At 40.3% G+C, this 15,960-nt stretch overlaps 1 non-coding gene across 1 annotated transcript; it reads right to left on the reverse strand.

Annotated features, from left to right (window-relative positions):
- Nucleotides 1-7,251: 7,251 nt before the first annotated feature.
- LOC112767933 (small nucleolar RNA R71) lies at nt 7,252-7,359 on the reverse strand. Its single transcript, XR_003185372.1, has one exon. It is a non-coding gene; the product is annotated as a small nucleolar RNA R71 (small nucleolar RNA).
- Between the last annotated feature and the right edge of the window lie 8,601 nt (nt 7,360-15,960).

Below are 15,960 nucleotides of genomic sequence, written 5' to 3' on the forward strand. Positions count from 1 at the left end.
TTAGACTCTCGAATCCCTTGAGCAACTTCTCCTCTTGAAGCATCATCCAAGCCGCATATAACGACTTCCGACTTAACGCATCTGCCACTACATTTGCCTTTCCCGGATGGTAATTCAACTCAAAGTCGTAGTCCTTCAATAACTCCACCCACCTCCTTTGCCTCATATTAAGCTCTTTCTGATCAAAGAGATATTTCAAGCTCTTGTGATCGGAGAAGACTTGGAACTTAACCCCATAGAGATAATGCCTCCACACCTTCAAGGCAAACACGACCGTAGTGAGTTCCAAATTGTGCGTAGGGTAACTAACTTCATGAGGTCTCAACTGTCGTGAGGCATAAGCCACCACATTATGATGCTGCATCAGCACGCTTCCTAGACCCTTTAGTGAGGCATCACAGTACACCTCAAATGGTTCGTTCGGCTCAGGTAACACCAACACAGGTGCAGTGGTCAACTTTTTCTTCAATGCTTGAAAGCTTTCCTCACACTCAGGAGTCCAAACAAACGGAGTGTCTTTGCGGGTTAATTTTGTCAACGGCAAGGCTAATTGCGAAAAGCCTTTGATGAACCTTCGGTAATAGCCAGCTAAGCCCAGAAAGCTCCTTATCTCAGTTACTGTGGTTGGTTGCCTCCAATCCATCACAGCTTCCACCTTAGTTGGATCTACGGCTATTCCCTTCTTACTCACCACGTGACCCAAAAACTTTACCTCATCCTTCCAAAACTCACACTTAGACAGTTTCGCATAGAGTTTCTTCTCCTTTAGAATTTGCAACACGGTCCTCAAGTGTTCTGCATGCTCTTCTTCAGTCTTGGAATAAATTAGTATGTCGTCAATGAAGACAACAACGAATTTATCCAGAAACGGAGGAACACTCTATTCATGTAATCCATGAATACTGCAGGAGCGTTCGTTAACCCAAAGGACATTACAATGTACTCGTAATGACCATAACGAGTCCTGAAAGAGGTCTTAGGGATATCCTCACCCCTCACCCTTATCTGGTGATAACCGGATGCAAATCGATCTTGGAGAAAACCCCAGCTCCTTGTAACTGATCCATGAGATCATCAATCCTCGGCAGTGGGTACTTATTCTTTATGGTGACCTTGTTCAGCTGCCTGTAATCCACACAGAGTCGCATACTTCCATCTTTCTTCTTTACCAGTAACACTGGAGCACCCCACGGGGAAACACTTGGTCGGATAAAGTTCTTACCCAACAATTCCTCTAACTGAGACTTTAGCTCGGCCATCTCTAACGGTGACATTCTATAAGGAGCACTTGAGATTGGTCCCACCCCAGGCACCAATTCAATAGCAAACTCGACCTCTCGGTTAGGTGGAAATTCCTCAATATCATCGGGAAACACTTCCGAAAACTCACACACTACCGGAATCTGATCCAACCTTTGGTCATCACCTGAAACACCCGCGGTTAACAACAGGATACCCTGACACTCGATTCCGGAACAGTTCACCATCATCGAATTCAAGTAATAATTATTCACCACAACCGGCCCTTCTGTATCTTCCGGCATAAAGTACACCGACTTTGTAGAACACTCAAGCAGGACATGGTACTCAGATAACCAGTCCAATCCCAAGATAAGATCAAGACCGATCATCGGTAAGCAGATTAAATTATGGATAAAATCACGCTGCTTGAACCTAAACGAAACTTTCGGGCATCCTAGCCTAGTTACCATGGCTTCATGGGTAGCATTATATACTTTTAGGTCATAACCTAAGGTTACGATCTTCAATCCTAACTCATGGGCTTTCTCAAATGCAATGAATGAATGCGATGCTCCCGAATCAAATAAAGCATTTAAAGTTTGACCAGCCATTTCACAGTTACCTCGAATGAGTGTCTCGGACCCCTCTGCACCCTTAGCTGTGGTGGTGAACACCCGACCGGTCTGTTGTGCTTTCCCAGCACCTTGCTTCTGTTGCTCCAGAAAACTTGCGGCTCTATGCCCCGCCTTTCCACAATTGTAGCACAAACCCCATTCGGCCTTGCATGGTACTCCCGGATGGTGACTCCCACACCTAGTACAAGCTTGGTCATTCTGAGGCTACTTCCCAAACCGTTTCCCTTGGGAGTAGTTGTTGTTGGGCCTCCTAAAGGAACCTCCCCTCTTGAAAGACGGACCTCTAGGTGCAAAACTCTTCCCTCGGTTCTGTGGAAATGATCCTTTGTGACTTCCTTTTTCAGTGGCTGCCCTCTTCACACACTCTTCAGCAACCCTACACTTGTTCACCAACTCGGAGAAAGTCCTAATCTCCATTGGCCCCACCGAACCAAAAATATCGCTCTAGAGTCCTCTTTCGTACTTAACACACTTCCATTCCTCATATTCCACCGGAGTCCCTTGACACATACGAGAGAATCTGAACAGCTCCTCAAACTTGTCAGTGTACTTAGATACGAACATAGTACCCTGCTTCAGCTGCAACAATTCAAGCTCCTTGGCCGTCCTAGCAGAAGTCGGAAAGTACTTCTTATAGAACTCCTCTTGGAAGACATCCCAGGTGATATAATCATCACCCTACTGCAGGAGGCGTCGGATTCCTTGCCATCAATGCGACGCTTCCCCAGTGAGCAAATAGGTATCGAACTCCACACGCTGCCCTTCAGGTACCACTTGCGCTTGCAGTGCTCGTTCCATGGCCTGAAACCATGTATCGGCCTCAGTCAGGCTAGTGGTCCCCTTGAACTTAGGTGGATTAACCTTCAAAAAGTTTGCCAGTGTCATCGGGCCCTGAACTCCACCTCCGTCATTACCATGGTTGTTCATCTGTTGACCAAGAGCCTCAGCAGTGGCTTGCATAGCAGCAGCCATGTTCTCCAATGCAGTCATAAAGTTCACCGGGTCATTAGGGTTAATCTCCGGCGCACGAGCATTCGTATAACCGCTCCTACGACCTCTACCGCATCCACGAGGTGCCATCTGGTTCCTATACACACCAAACAATCGATATTAAGTTGATCAGTCTCAATATCGAAAGTCTAGCACTTCAAAGTCCCAAATGCATGCTTATGAACGTTTATGCCAACTATATCAAGTAGATATATGATGAGCGGATAATTTATACGCTTTTTGACATTGTTTTTAGTATGTTTTTAGTAGAATCTAGTTACTTTTAGGGATGTTTTCATTAGTTTTTATGTTAAATTCACATTTCTGGACTTTACTATGAGTTTTTGTGTTTTTCTGTGATTTCAGGTATTTTCTGGCTGAAATTGAGGGACTTGAGCAAAAATCAGATTCAGAGGTTGAAAAAGGACTGCTGATGTTGTTGGATTCTGACCTCCCTGCACTCAAAGTGGATTTTCTGGAGCTACATAACTCGAATTGGTGCGCTTCTAATTGCGTTGGACAGTAGACATCCAGGGCTTTCCAGCAATATATAATAGTCCATACTTTGCTCAAGAATAGACGACGCAAACTGGCGTTCAACACCAGCTCTCTGCCCAATTCTGGCGTCCAGCGCCAGAAAAGGATCCAAAACCAGAGTTGAACGCCCAAACTGGCACAAATGCTGGCGTTCAACTCCAAGAAGGACCTCTACACGTGCAACACTCAAGCTCAGCCCAAGCACACACCAAGTGGGCCCCGGAAGTGGATTTATGCATCAATTACTTATTTCTGTAAACCCTAGTGACTAGTTTATTATAAATAGGACCTTTTACTATTGTATTAGATATCTTTGGATTATCTTTTGATCTTTTGATAATCTTTGGACGCCTGGTTCTTAGATCAGGGGGGCTGGCCATTCGGCCATGCCTGGACCTTTCACTTATGTATTTTTAATGGTAGAGTTTCTACACTCCATAGATTAAGGTGTGGAGCTCTGCTGTTCCTCAAAGATTAATGCAAAGTACTACTGTTCTCTATTCAATTCATCTTATTTCGCTTCTAAGATATTCATTCGCACTTCAACCTGAATGTGATGAACGTGACAATCATCATCATTCCCTATGAACGCGTGCCTGACAACCACTTCCGTTCTACCTTCGATTGAACGAATATCTCTTAGATTACTAATACAAGGGACCGAGTCCGAGATATTGGGATCTTCGTGGTGTAAGCTAGAATGATGGCGGCATTCAAGAGAATCCGGAAAGTCTAAACCTTGTCTGTGGTATTCCGAGTAGGATTCAATGAGTGAATGACTGTGACGAGCTTCAAACTCGTGATTGCTGGGCGTAGTGACAGAATGCAAAAGGATAGTAAATCCTATTCCAGCATGATCGAGAACCGACAGATGAATAGCCGTGCCGTGATAGGGTGCGTTGACCATGTTCAGTGAGAGGATAGGATGTAACCATTGACAAGGGTGATGCCTCCAGACGATTAGCCGTGCCGTGATAGGGCATTTGGATCATTTTCCCGAGAGAAGACCGAAAGTAGCCCTCGACAATGGTGATGCATTACATAAAGCCAGCCATGGAAAGGAGTAAGACTGATTGGATGAAGACAGCAGGAAAGCAGAGGTTCAGAGGAACGAAAGCATCTCTATTCGCTTATCTGAAATTCTCACCAATGATTTACATAAGTATTTCTATCCTTTATTATTTATCTTTTAATTATCTAATCCAATCACATTTGACCCTACCTGACTGAGATTTGCAAGGTGACTATAGCTTGCTCCATACCAACAATCTCCGTGGGATTCGACCCTTACTCACGTAAGGTATTACTTGGACGACCCAGTGCACTTGCTGGTTAGTTGTGCAAAGTTGTGAACCATGGTATTGGCATCATATTTTTGGCGCCATTACCAGGGAAAGAAAGAGCGATGAATTTTACATAATCAAAAGTATAATCACAATTTCTGCGCACCAAGTTTTTGGCGCCGTTGCCGGGGATTGTTCGAGTTTGGACAACTGGCGGTTCATCTTGTTACTCAGATTAGGTAATTTTCTTTTTGTTTTCTCTTCAAAAATTTTTCAAAAATCTTTCAAAATTTTTTCCTTTGTTTTCGAAAAAAAAAAGTTTTCAAAAATAAATTATTCTATGGTTTCAAAACTTTCAAGAATGAATTCTAGAGTTTCATGGTAACATGTTGAATCCTATCTGGCTGAAAAGCCATACCCAAACTTCTTTGGGATTGGTCTTCAACTAATCACCTCAATGGATGTAAATCCATTCTAAAGCTTGACTGGCTATTAAGCCATGTCTAACCCTCAGATTGGAGCTTTAGACTAAAGAGTACAAGATTCCTAGAATTCATATGAAAAATTTTGAATCCTTATTTTTTTTCTTTTTCAAAATGATTGTCGAAAATTTTAAAATAAAAATACAAAAAAATCATAAAATCATAAAAAAATCAAAAATATTTTGTGTTTCTTGTTTGAGTCTTGAGTCATGTTATAAGTTTGGTGTCAATTGCATGTGCATCTTGGATTTTTCGAAAATTCTCATGCATTCATAGTGTTCTTCATGATCTTCAAGTTGTTCTTGGTAAGTCTTCTTGTTTGATCTTTGCATTTGCATGTTTTGTGTCTTTTCTTGTTTTTCATATGCATTCTTGAATTCTTAGTGTCTAAGCATTAAAGAATTCTAAGTTTGGTGTCTTGCGTGTTTTCCTTGCATTAAAAATTTTTCAAAAATATGTTCTTGGTGTTCATCTTGACATTCAAAGTGTTCTTGGTGTTCATCTTGACATTCATAGCATTCTTGCATGCATTCATTATTTTAATCTAAAAATTTCATGCATTGCTTCATTTTTCTTGTTTTTCTCTCTCATCATTAAAAATTCAAAAAATAAAAAAAAATATCTTTCCCTTTTTCTCTCATCAAATTCGAAAATTTGGATTGACTTTTTCAAAAAAAAATTTTAAAATCAAGTTGTTTCTTATGAAGTCAAATCAAATTTTCAATTTGAAAATCTTATCTTTTTCAAAATCTTTTTCAAAAATCAAATCTTTTTCAAATTTCTTAATTATTTTCGAAAATTCCAGAAATATTTTTCAAAAATATTTTTCTTAATTTTACATCATATTTTCGAAAATAACAATAACAATTAATGTTTTGATTCAAAAATTTCAAGTTTGTTACTTGCTTGTTAAGAAAGATTCAAACTTTAAGTTCTAGAATCATATCTTGTGATTTCTTGTGAATCAAGTCATTAATTGTGATCTTAAAAATCAAATCTTTTTTTAAAAAAACTAATTTCTATCCTATCTTTTCAAAAATATCTTCTCATCATATCTTTTTCAAAAATTTGATTTCAAAATATCTTTTCTAACTTCCTAACTTCTTATCTTTTCAAAATTGACTTTCAAAATTTGTTTCAACTAACTAACTAACTTTTTGTTTGTTTCTATCTTTTTCAAAACTACCTAACTAACTCTCTCTCTCTCTAATTTTTGAAAATATCTCCCCCTTTTTTAAAATTTTTTTTAATTAACTAATTATTTCAATTTTTAAATCTTAATTTTCGAAAATTACTAACATTTTTCAAAAACTATTTTCGAAAATCACTAACTCTTTTTCAAAAATCATTTTCGAAAATTCCCCTTCTCTCTCATCTCCTTCTATTTATTCATTCATCTACTAACACTTCATTTCGCCCAAATTCGAACCCCCTCTTCCATCTGTGTTGGAATTTCTTCTTCTTCTTTTCTTCTACTCACATTGGGACCTCTATACTGTGGTAAAAAGGACCCCTATTATTATTATTTTTCTGTTCTCTCTTTTTCATATGAGCAGGAGCAAGGACAAGAACATTCTTGTTGAAGCAGATCCAGAACCTGAAAGGACTCTAAAGAGGAAACTAAGAGAAGCTAAATTACAACAATCCAGAGAGAACCTTTCAGAAATTTTCGAACAGGAAGAGGAGATGGCAGCCGAAAATAATAATAATGCAAGGAGAATGCTTGGTGACTTTACTGCACCTAATTCTAATTTACATGGAAGAAGCATCTCCATTCATGCCATTGGAGCAAACAACTTTGAGCTGAAACCTCAATTAGTTTCTCTGATGCAGCAGAACTGCAAGTTTCATGGACTTCCATCTGAAGATCATTTTCAGTTCTTAACTGAGTTCTTGCAGATATGTGATACTGTTAAGACTAATGGAGTAGATCCTGAAGTCTACAGGCTCATGCTTTTCCCTTTTGCTGTAAGAGACAGAGCTAGAGTGTGGTTGGACTCTCAACCCAAAGACAGCCTAAACTCTTGGGATAAGCTGGTCACGGCTTTCTTAGCCAAGTTCTTTCCTCCTCAAAAGCTGAGCAAGCTTAGAGTGGATGTTCAAACCTTCAGACAGAAAGAAGGTGAATCCCTCTATGAAGCTTGGGAAAGATACAAACAGTTGACCAAAAAGTGTCCTTCTGACATGCTTTTAGAATGGACCATCCTGGATATATTCTATGATGGTCTGTCTGAGTTATCTAAGATGTCATTGGATACTTCTGCAGGTGGATCCATTCACCTAAAGAAAACGCCCGCAGAAGCTCAAGAACTCATTGACATGGTTGCTAATAACCAGTTCATGTACACTTTTGAGAGGAATCCTGTGAATAATGGGACGCCTATGAAGAAGGGAGTTCTTGAGGTTGATACTCTGAATGCCATATTGGCTCAGAATAAAATATTGACTCAGAAAGTTAATATGATTTCTCAGAGTCTGAATGGAATGCAAGCTGCATCCAACAGTACTCAAGAGGCATCTTCTGAAGAAGAAGCTTATGATCCTGAGAACCCTGCAATAGCAGAGGTGAATTACTTAGGTGAACCTTATGGAAACACCTATAACTCATCATGGAGAAATCATCCAAATTTCTCATGGAAGGATCAAAAGCCTCAACAAGGCTTTAATAATGGTGGAAGAAACAGGTTTAGCAATAGCAAGCCTTTTCCATCATCCACTCAGCAACAGACAGAGAATTCTGAGCAGAATCCATCTAGCTTAGCAAACTTAGTCTCTGATCTATCTAAGGCCACTGTGAGTTTCATGAATGAAACAAGGTCTTCCATTAGAAATTTGGAAGCACAAGTGGGCCAGCTGAGTAAAAGGATCACTGAAATCCCTCCTAGCACTCTCCCAAGCAATACAGAAGAAAATCCAAAAGGAGAGTGCAAGGCCATTGACATAACCAAAATGGCCGAACCTAATGAGGGAGAGGAGGACGTGAATCCCAAGGAGGAAGACCTCCTGGGACGTCCAGTGATCAATAAGGAGCTTCTCTCTGAGGAACCTAAGGACTCTGAGGCTCATCTAGAGACCATAGAGATTCCATTGAACCTCCTTATGCCATTCATGAGCTCTGATGAGTATTCCTCTTCTGAAGAGAATGAGGATGTTACTGAAGAGCAAACTGCCAAGTTTCTTGGTGCAATCATGAAGCTGAATGCCAAATTATTTGGTATTGAAACTTGGGAAGATGAACCTCCCTTGTTCACCAATGAACTAAGTGATCTGGATCAACTGACATTGCCTCAGAAGAGACAGGATCCTGGAAAGTTCATAATACCTTGTACCATAGGCACCATGATCTTTAAGGCTCTGTGTGACCTTGGTTCAGGAATAAACCTCATGCCCCTCTCTATAATAGAGAAACTGGGAATCTATGGGGTGCAAGCTGCTAAAATCTCATTAAAGATGGCAGACAATTCAAGAAAACAGGCTTATGGACAAGTAGAGGACGTGTTAGTAAAGGTTGAAGGCCTTTACATCCCTGCTGATTTCATAGTCTTGGATACTAGAAAGGAAGAGGATGAATCCATCATCCTAGGAAGACCTTTCCTGGCCATAGCAAGAGCTGTGATTGATGTGGACAGAGGAGAATTGATCCTTCAATTAAATGAGGACAACCTTGTGTTTACAACTCAAGGATCTCTCTCTGCATCCATGGAGAAGAAGCATAAAAAGCTTCTCTCAAAGCAGAGTCAACCAAAGCCCCCACAATTAAACTCTAAGTTTGGTGTTGGGAGGCCACAACCAAACTCTAAGTTTGGTGTTGAACTCCCATATCCAAACTCTAAGTTTGGTGTTGGAGAGTCTCAACAATGCTCTGAACATCTGTGAGGCTCCATGAGGGCCCACTGTCAAGCTACTGACATTAAAGAAGCGCTTGTTGGGAGGCAACCCAATTTTTATTTATCTAACTATATTTTTCTTAGTTATATGTCTTTATAGGTTCATGATCATGTGGAGTCACAAAATAAATATAAAAATTGAAAACGGAATAAAAAACAGCAGAAGAAAAATCACACCCTGGAGGAAGCATCTGCCTGGCGTTCAACGCCAGAACAGAGCATGGTTCTGGCGCTGAACGCCCAAAATGGGTAGCATCTAGGCGCTGAACGCCCAGAACAAGCATGGTTCTGGCGTTCAACACCAGAAATGGCAACAAATGGGCGTTGAACGCCCAAAATGGGAACCAACCTGGCGCTGAACACCCAGAGATGTGTGCAAAGGCATTTTACATGCCTAATTTGGTGCAAGGTTGTAGATACTTGAACACCTCAGGATCTATGGACCCCACAGGATCATCTCAGGATCTGTGGACCCCACAGGATCCCCACTTACCTCCACTCACTTCTTCTCACCCCTCTTTCACACAATCCCATAAACACTCTTCCCCAAAACTCTTCACCAATCACCTCAATCTCTCTTCCCCATCACCTCTTCTCCACTCACATCCATCCACTCTTCCCCATAAACCTACCTCATAAACCCCACCTACCTTCAAAATTCAAAACCAATTCCCCACCCAAACCCACCCATATGGCCGAAACCTTCCCCCCTTCCCTATATAAAGCCCTCCATTCTTCTTCAAATTCACACACCACAACCCTCTCTTCTCTTCTTGGCCGAAACACAACACCTTCCCCCTTTCCTCCATATCTTCTTCTTCTTCTTCCTCTATTCTTTCTTTTATTGCTCGAGGGCGAGCAATATTCTAAGTTTGGTGTGGTAAAAGCATAAGCTTTTTGTTTTTTCATTACCATTGATGGCACCTAAGACCAGAGAATCCTCTAAGAAAGGAAAAGGGAAGACAAAAGCTTCCACCTCCGAGTCATGGGAGATGGAAAGGTTCATCACCAAAGCCCATCAAGACCACTTCTATGATGTTGTGGCCAAGAAAAAGGTGATCCCTGAGGTCCCTTTCAAACTCAAAAGAAATGAGTATCCGGAGATCCGACATGAGATTCAAAGAAGAGGTTGGGAAGTTCTAACAAATCCCATCCAACAAGTCGGCATCCTAATGGTTCAAGAGTTCTATGCCAATGCATGGATCACCAAGAACCATGATCAAAGTAAGAACCCGGATCCAAAGAACTATGTTAAAATGGTTCGGGGGAAATACTTAGATTTTAGTCCGGAAAATGTGAGGTTGGCGTTTAACTTGCCTATGATGCAAGGAGATGAAAGCCCCTACACTAGAAGGGTCAACGTTAATCAAAGGTTGGACCAAGTCCTTATGGATATATGTGTGGAAGGAGCTCAATGGAAGATTGACTCCAAAGGCAAACCGGTTCAACTAAGAAGATTGGACCTCAAGCCTGTGGCTAGAGGATGGTTGGAATTCATCCAATGCTCCATCATCCCACTAGTAACCGATTTGAAGTCACTGTGGATCGAGCCATCATGATTCATAGCATCATGATTGGAGAGGAAATAGAAGTTCATGAAGTCATCTCTAATGAACTCTACAAAATAGCCGAAAAGTCATCCCCCATGGCAAGGCTAGCTTTTCCTCATCTTATTTGCCATCTATGTTACTCAGCTGAAGCTTTCATAGAAGGAGACATTCCTATTAAGGAAGAGAAGCCCATCACTAAGAAAAAGATGGAGCAAGCAAGAGAGCCCATTCATGGAGCTCAAGAGGCGCAAGAAGCTCATCACCATGAGATCCCGGAGATGCCTCAAATGCAATTTCCTCCACAAAACTATTGGGAGCAAATCAACACCTCCCTAGGAGAATTAAGTGCCAACATGGGATAATTAAGGGTGGAACATCAAGAGCACTCCATCATGCTTCATGAAATAAGAGAAGATCAAAAAGCAATGAGGGAGGAGCAACAAAGACAAGGAAGAGACATAGAAGAGCTCAAGGACATCATTGGTTCCTCAAGAAGGAAACGCCACCATCACTAAGGTGGATTCATTCCTTGTTCTTATTTCTTCTGTTTTTTGTTTTCTATGTTATGTGCTTATCTATGTTTGTGTCCTCATTACATGATCATTAGTAGTTAGTAACTTTGTCTTAAAGTTATAAATGTCCTATGAATCCATCACCTCTCTTAAATAAAAAAATGTTTTAATTCAAAAGAACAAGAAGTACATGAGTTTCGAATTTATCCTTGAACTTAGCTTAATTATATTGATGTGGTGACAATGCTTCTTGTTTTCTGAATGTATGCTTGAACAGTGCATATGTCTTTTGAAGTTGTTGTTTAAGAATGTTAAATATGTTGGCTCTTGAAAGAATGATGACTAGGAGACATGTTATCTGATAATCTGAAAAATCATAAAAATGATTCTTGAAGCAAGAAAAAGCAGCAAAGAACAAAGCTTGCAGAAAAAAAAGGAAAAAATAGGCGAAAAAAAATAGAAAGAAAAAGAAAAAGCAAGCAGAAAAAGCAAAAAGCTCTTAAAACCAAGAGGCAAGAGCAAAAAGCCAATAACCCTTAAAACCAAAAGGCAAGGGCAAATAAAGAGGATCCCAAGGCTTTGAGCATCAGTGGATAGGAGGGCCTAAAGGAATAAAATCCTGGTCTAAGCGGCTAAACCAAGCTGTCCCTAACCATGTGCTTGTGGCGTGTAGGTGTCAAGTGAAAACTTGAGACTTAGCGGTTAAAGTCAAGGTCCAAAGAAAAAAAAAAGAGTGTGCTTAAGAACCCTGGACACCTCTAATTGGGGACTTTAGTAAAGCTGAGTCACAATCTGAAAAGGTTCACCCAATTATGTGTCTGTGGCATTTATGTATCCGGTGGTAATACTGGAAAACAAAGTGCTTAGGGCCACGGCCAAGACTCATAAAGAAGCTGTGTTCAAGAATCATCATACTGAACTAGGAGAATCAATAACACTATCTGAACTCTAAGTTCCTATAGATGCCAATCATTCTGAACCTCAATGGATAAAGTGAGATGCCAAAACTATTCAAGAGGCAAAAAGCTATAAGTCCCGCTCATTTGATTGGAGTTATGTTTCATTGATAGTTTGGAATTTATAGTATATTCTCTTCTTTTTATCCTATTTGATTTTCAGTTGCTTGGGGACAAGCAACAATTTAAGTTTGGTGTTGTGATGAGCGGATAATTTATACGCTTTTTGACATTGTTTTTAGTATGTTTTTAGTAGAATCTAGTTACTTTTAGGGATGTTTTCATTAGTTTTTATGTTAAATTCACATTTCTGGACCTTACTATTCGTTTGTGTATTTTTCTGTGATTTCAGGTATTTTCTGGCTGAAATTGAGGGACTTGAGCAAAAATCAGATTCAGAGGTTGAAAAAGAACTGCTGATGCTGTTGGATTCTGACCTCCCTACACTCAAAGTGGATTTTCTGGAGCTACTGAACTCGAAATGGCGCGCTTCCAATTGCGTTAGAAAGTAGACATCCAGGGCTTTCCAGCAATATATAATAGTCCATACTTTGCTCAAGAATAGACGACGCAAACAGGCATTCAACGCCAGCTCTCTGCCCAATTCTGGCGTCCAGCGCCAGAAAAGGATCCAAAACCAGAGTTGAACGCCCAAACTGGCACAAATGCTGGCGTTCAACTCCAAGAAGGACCTCTACACGTGCAACACTCAAGCTCAGCCCAAGCACACACCAAGTGGGCCCCGGAAGTGGATTTATGCATCAATTACTTATTTCTGTAAACCCTAGTGACTAGTTTATTATAAATAGGACCTTTTACTATTGTATTAGACATCTTTGGATTATCTTTTGATCTTTTGATCGTCTTTGGACGCCTGGTTCTTAGATCAGGGGGGCTGGCCATTCGGCCATGCCTGGACCTTTCACTTATGTATTTTTAACGGTAGAGTTTCTACACTCCATAGATTAAGGTGTGGAGCTCTGATGTTCCTCAAAGATTAATGCAAAGTACTACTGTTCTCTATTCAATTCATCTTATTTCACTTCTAAGATATTCATTCGCACTTCAACCTGAATGTGATGAACGTGACAATCATCATCATTCCCTATGAACGCGTGCCTGACAACCACTTCTGTTCTACCTTCGATTGAACGAATATCTCTTAGATTACTAATACAAGGGACCGAGTCCGAGATATTGGGATCTTCGTGGTGTAAGCTAGAATGATGGCGGCATTCAAGAGAATCCGGAAAGTCTAAACCTTGTCTGTGGTATTCCGAGTAGGATTCAATGAGTGAATGACTGTGACGAGCTTCAAACTCACGATTGCTGGGCGTAGTGACAGAACGCAAAAGGATAGTAAATCCTATTCCAGCATGATCGAGAACCGACAGATGAATAGTCGTGCCGTGACAGGGTGCGTTGACCATGTTCACTGAGAGGATAGGATGTAACCATTGACAAGGGTGATGCCTCCAGACGATTAGCCGTGCTGTGACAGGGCATTTGGATCATTTTCCCGAGAGAAGACCGAAAGTAGCCCTCGACAATGGTGATGCATTACATAAAGCCAGCCATGGAAAGGAGTAAGACTGATTGGATGAAGACAGCAGGAAAGCAGAGGTTCAGAGGAACGAAAGCATCTCTATTCGCTTATCTGAAATTCTCACCAATGATTTACATAAGTATTTCTATCCTTTATTATTTATCTTTTAATTATCTAATCCAATCACATTTGACCCTACCTGACTGAGATTTGCAAGGTGACCATAGCTTGCTCCATACCAACAATCTCCGTGGGATTCGACCCTTACTCACGTAAGGTATTACTTGGACGACCCAGTGCACTTGCTGGTTAGTTGTGCGAAGTTGTGAACCATGGTATTGGCATCATATTTTTGGCGCCATTACCAGGGAAAGAAAGAGCGATGAATTTTACATAAGCAAAAGTGTAATCACAATTTCTGCACACCAATATACTAACAGCACATAACACACATACAGAGAATGCACAGAAGCATAGTCAGTCCGTCCCTCAGGCTCTACAGGAACGAAATGCTTTGATACCATAATGTAACACCCTACCATACAGAGTCTTATGCTTAAGTCATAATCCAGAGATGGCAAGGCATTACGACCTCTAAAACAAAAATCTAGTACGTATAGTAGTGTGAATAAAGATTATAACTAGGAGCCTTTGTAGAAAAAGGGGTAAACAAAAATTGCAACTCGAAAGCGCAACACTCCGGTCGATAACGCAACGAGCAAAGGATAAGTTAACACGAGATTATATATATACAAAGGAGTGTCAAAAACTGGAATATCGAGACTCAAAATCCGGTTGCGAAGATAACCGGTCCGAGCATAGTAAAATATATATATACATATAAATAAAATAAGGAAACCCCAAAGGAAACCCAAAGGGACACATACAGAACCCTATTCTCCAAAAATCTCCTATAAGAGGAGTCATCACAGTTTGTATTATTTAGTGGAGATAAAAGTATCTAAGCAAAACATATAAACCAAAACAGAGTCCCGAGAACAAGAATCTTTACTAATCCAGAAGCCTCCAGCATGCTTCAGCGAGAAACCTCACGCCCTGCATCTGAAAACCACAAAATCCGCATGGGGGAGAACCAGAGGTCCCCAGCATGGTAACAGCTTCCACATATATAATACATAATAATAATAGAGGAAAGCCGAAGGAAATTGATAAACCACTATTTTATGGTTTATCTTGTGCTCAATTGAGTGGATTTCATCAACTCTTTACCCACTTATTCATAATATTTGCATGGTTTTACATTTACCTTCCTAATTATGTGCTTTGATTGAAAACATGCTTCTTTGGTCTTAATTTGCTAATATTAATCCTCTCTTATTACCATTAGATGCCTTGATATGTGTGTTAAGTGATTTCTGAGATTACAGGCCAGGAATGGCTCAGAGGATGAAAAGGAAGCATGCAAAAGTGGAAGGAATACAAGAAGTTAGAGAAATTGCTAAGCTGTCCAGCCTGACCTCTTCGCACTCAAACGGCTATAACTTTAGCTACAGAGATCCAAATGACGCGGTTCTAGTTGTGTTGAAAAGCTAACGTCCGGGGCTTCGATTTGATTAATAATAAGTTATATTTTCCCTGACGTTAGGTGATGCGACCGCATGATCCATGCGGCCGTGTCGCAGTGACGGAAATCCAGCGTGGCAAAATTCGAAACCAGCGAATTCTGGACTGTTTCTGACCCAGTTTACGGCCCAGAAAACACAGATTAGAGGCTATAAAGTGGGAGACTGCATCCATTCATGAGAGGGCTCTCATATTTACAATTTTAGGAGTAGATATAGTTTTTAGAGAGAGAGGTTCTCTCCTCTCTCTTAGGATTAGGATTTAGGATTTCTCTTAGTTTTAGGAGTGACTCTCAATCCCAGGTTCTTTATTTTTATTTATTTTCTCAATTTAATTTATGAACATCTATGCCAGATTTAATTTCTTTTGTTAATGCAATTCGAGGTATTTTCAGATTTAAGATTGCTTTGCTTATATTGATGCTTTTAATTTAATTTAGATATTTTTCTCCCTTTTGGCTTTGGTCAAGTGATTGGTAGTACTTGAGTTATCAAACTCAGCAAGTGATTGAAATTGGCAGATTTTGCTTTAGCTAGGATTGCTCTAACACTAGTCTCTCCACAGGAGTTGACTAGGACTTGAGAATCAAGCTAATCAGTCCACTTAACCTTCCTTTGTTTAATAAAGGCTGACCAAGTGGGATTAAAATCCAATTCTATTCACACTTGATAAGGATAACTAGGATAGGAATTCCAATTCTTATACCTTGCCAAGAGATTTTATTATTATTATTTTATTTTACTTGTCATATAACAT

This window comes from Arachis hypogaea, chromosome 17, assembly GCF_003086295.3.
Source record: "Arachis hypogaea cultivar Tifrunner chromosome 17, arahy.Tifrunner.gnm2.J5K5, whole genome shotgun sequence".
NCBI classification, from domain to species: Eukaryota; Viridiplantae; Streptophyta; class Magnoliopsida; order Fabales; family Fabaceae; genus Arachis; species Arachis hypogaea.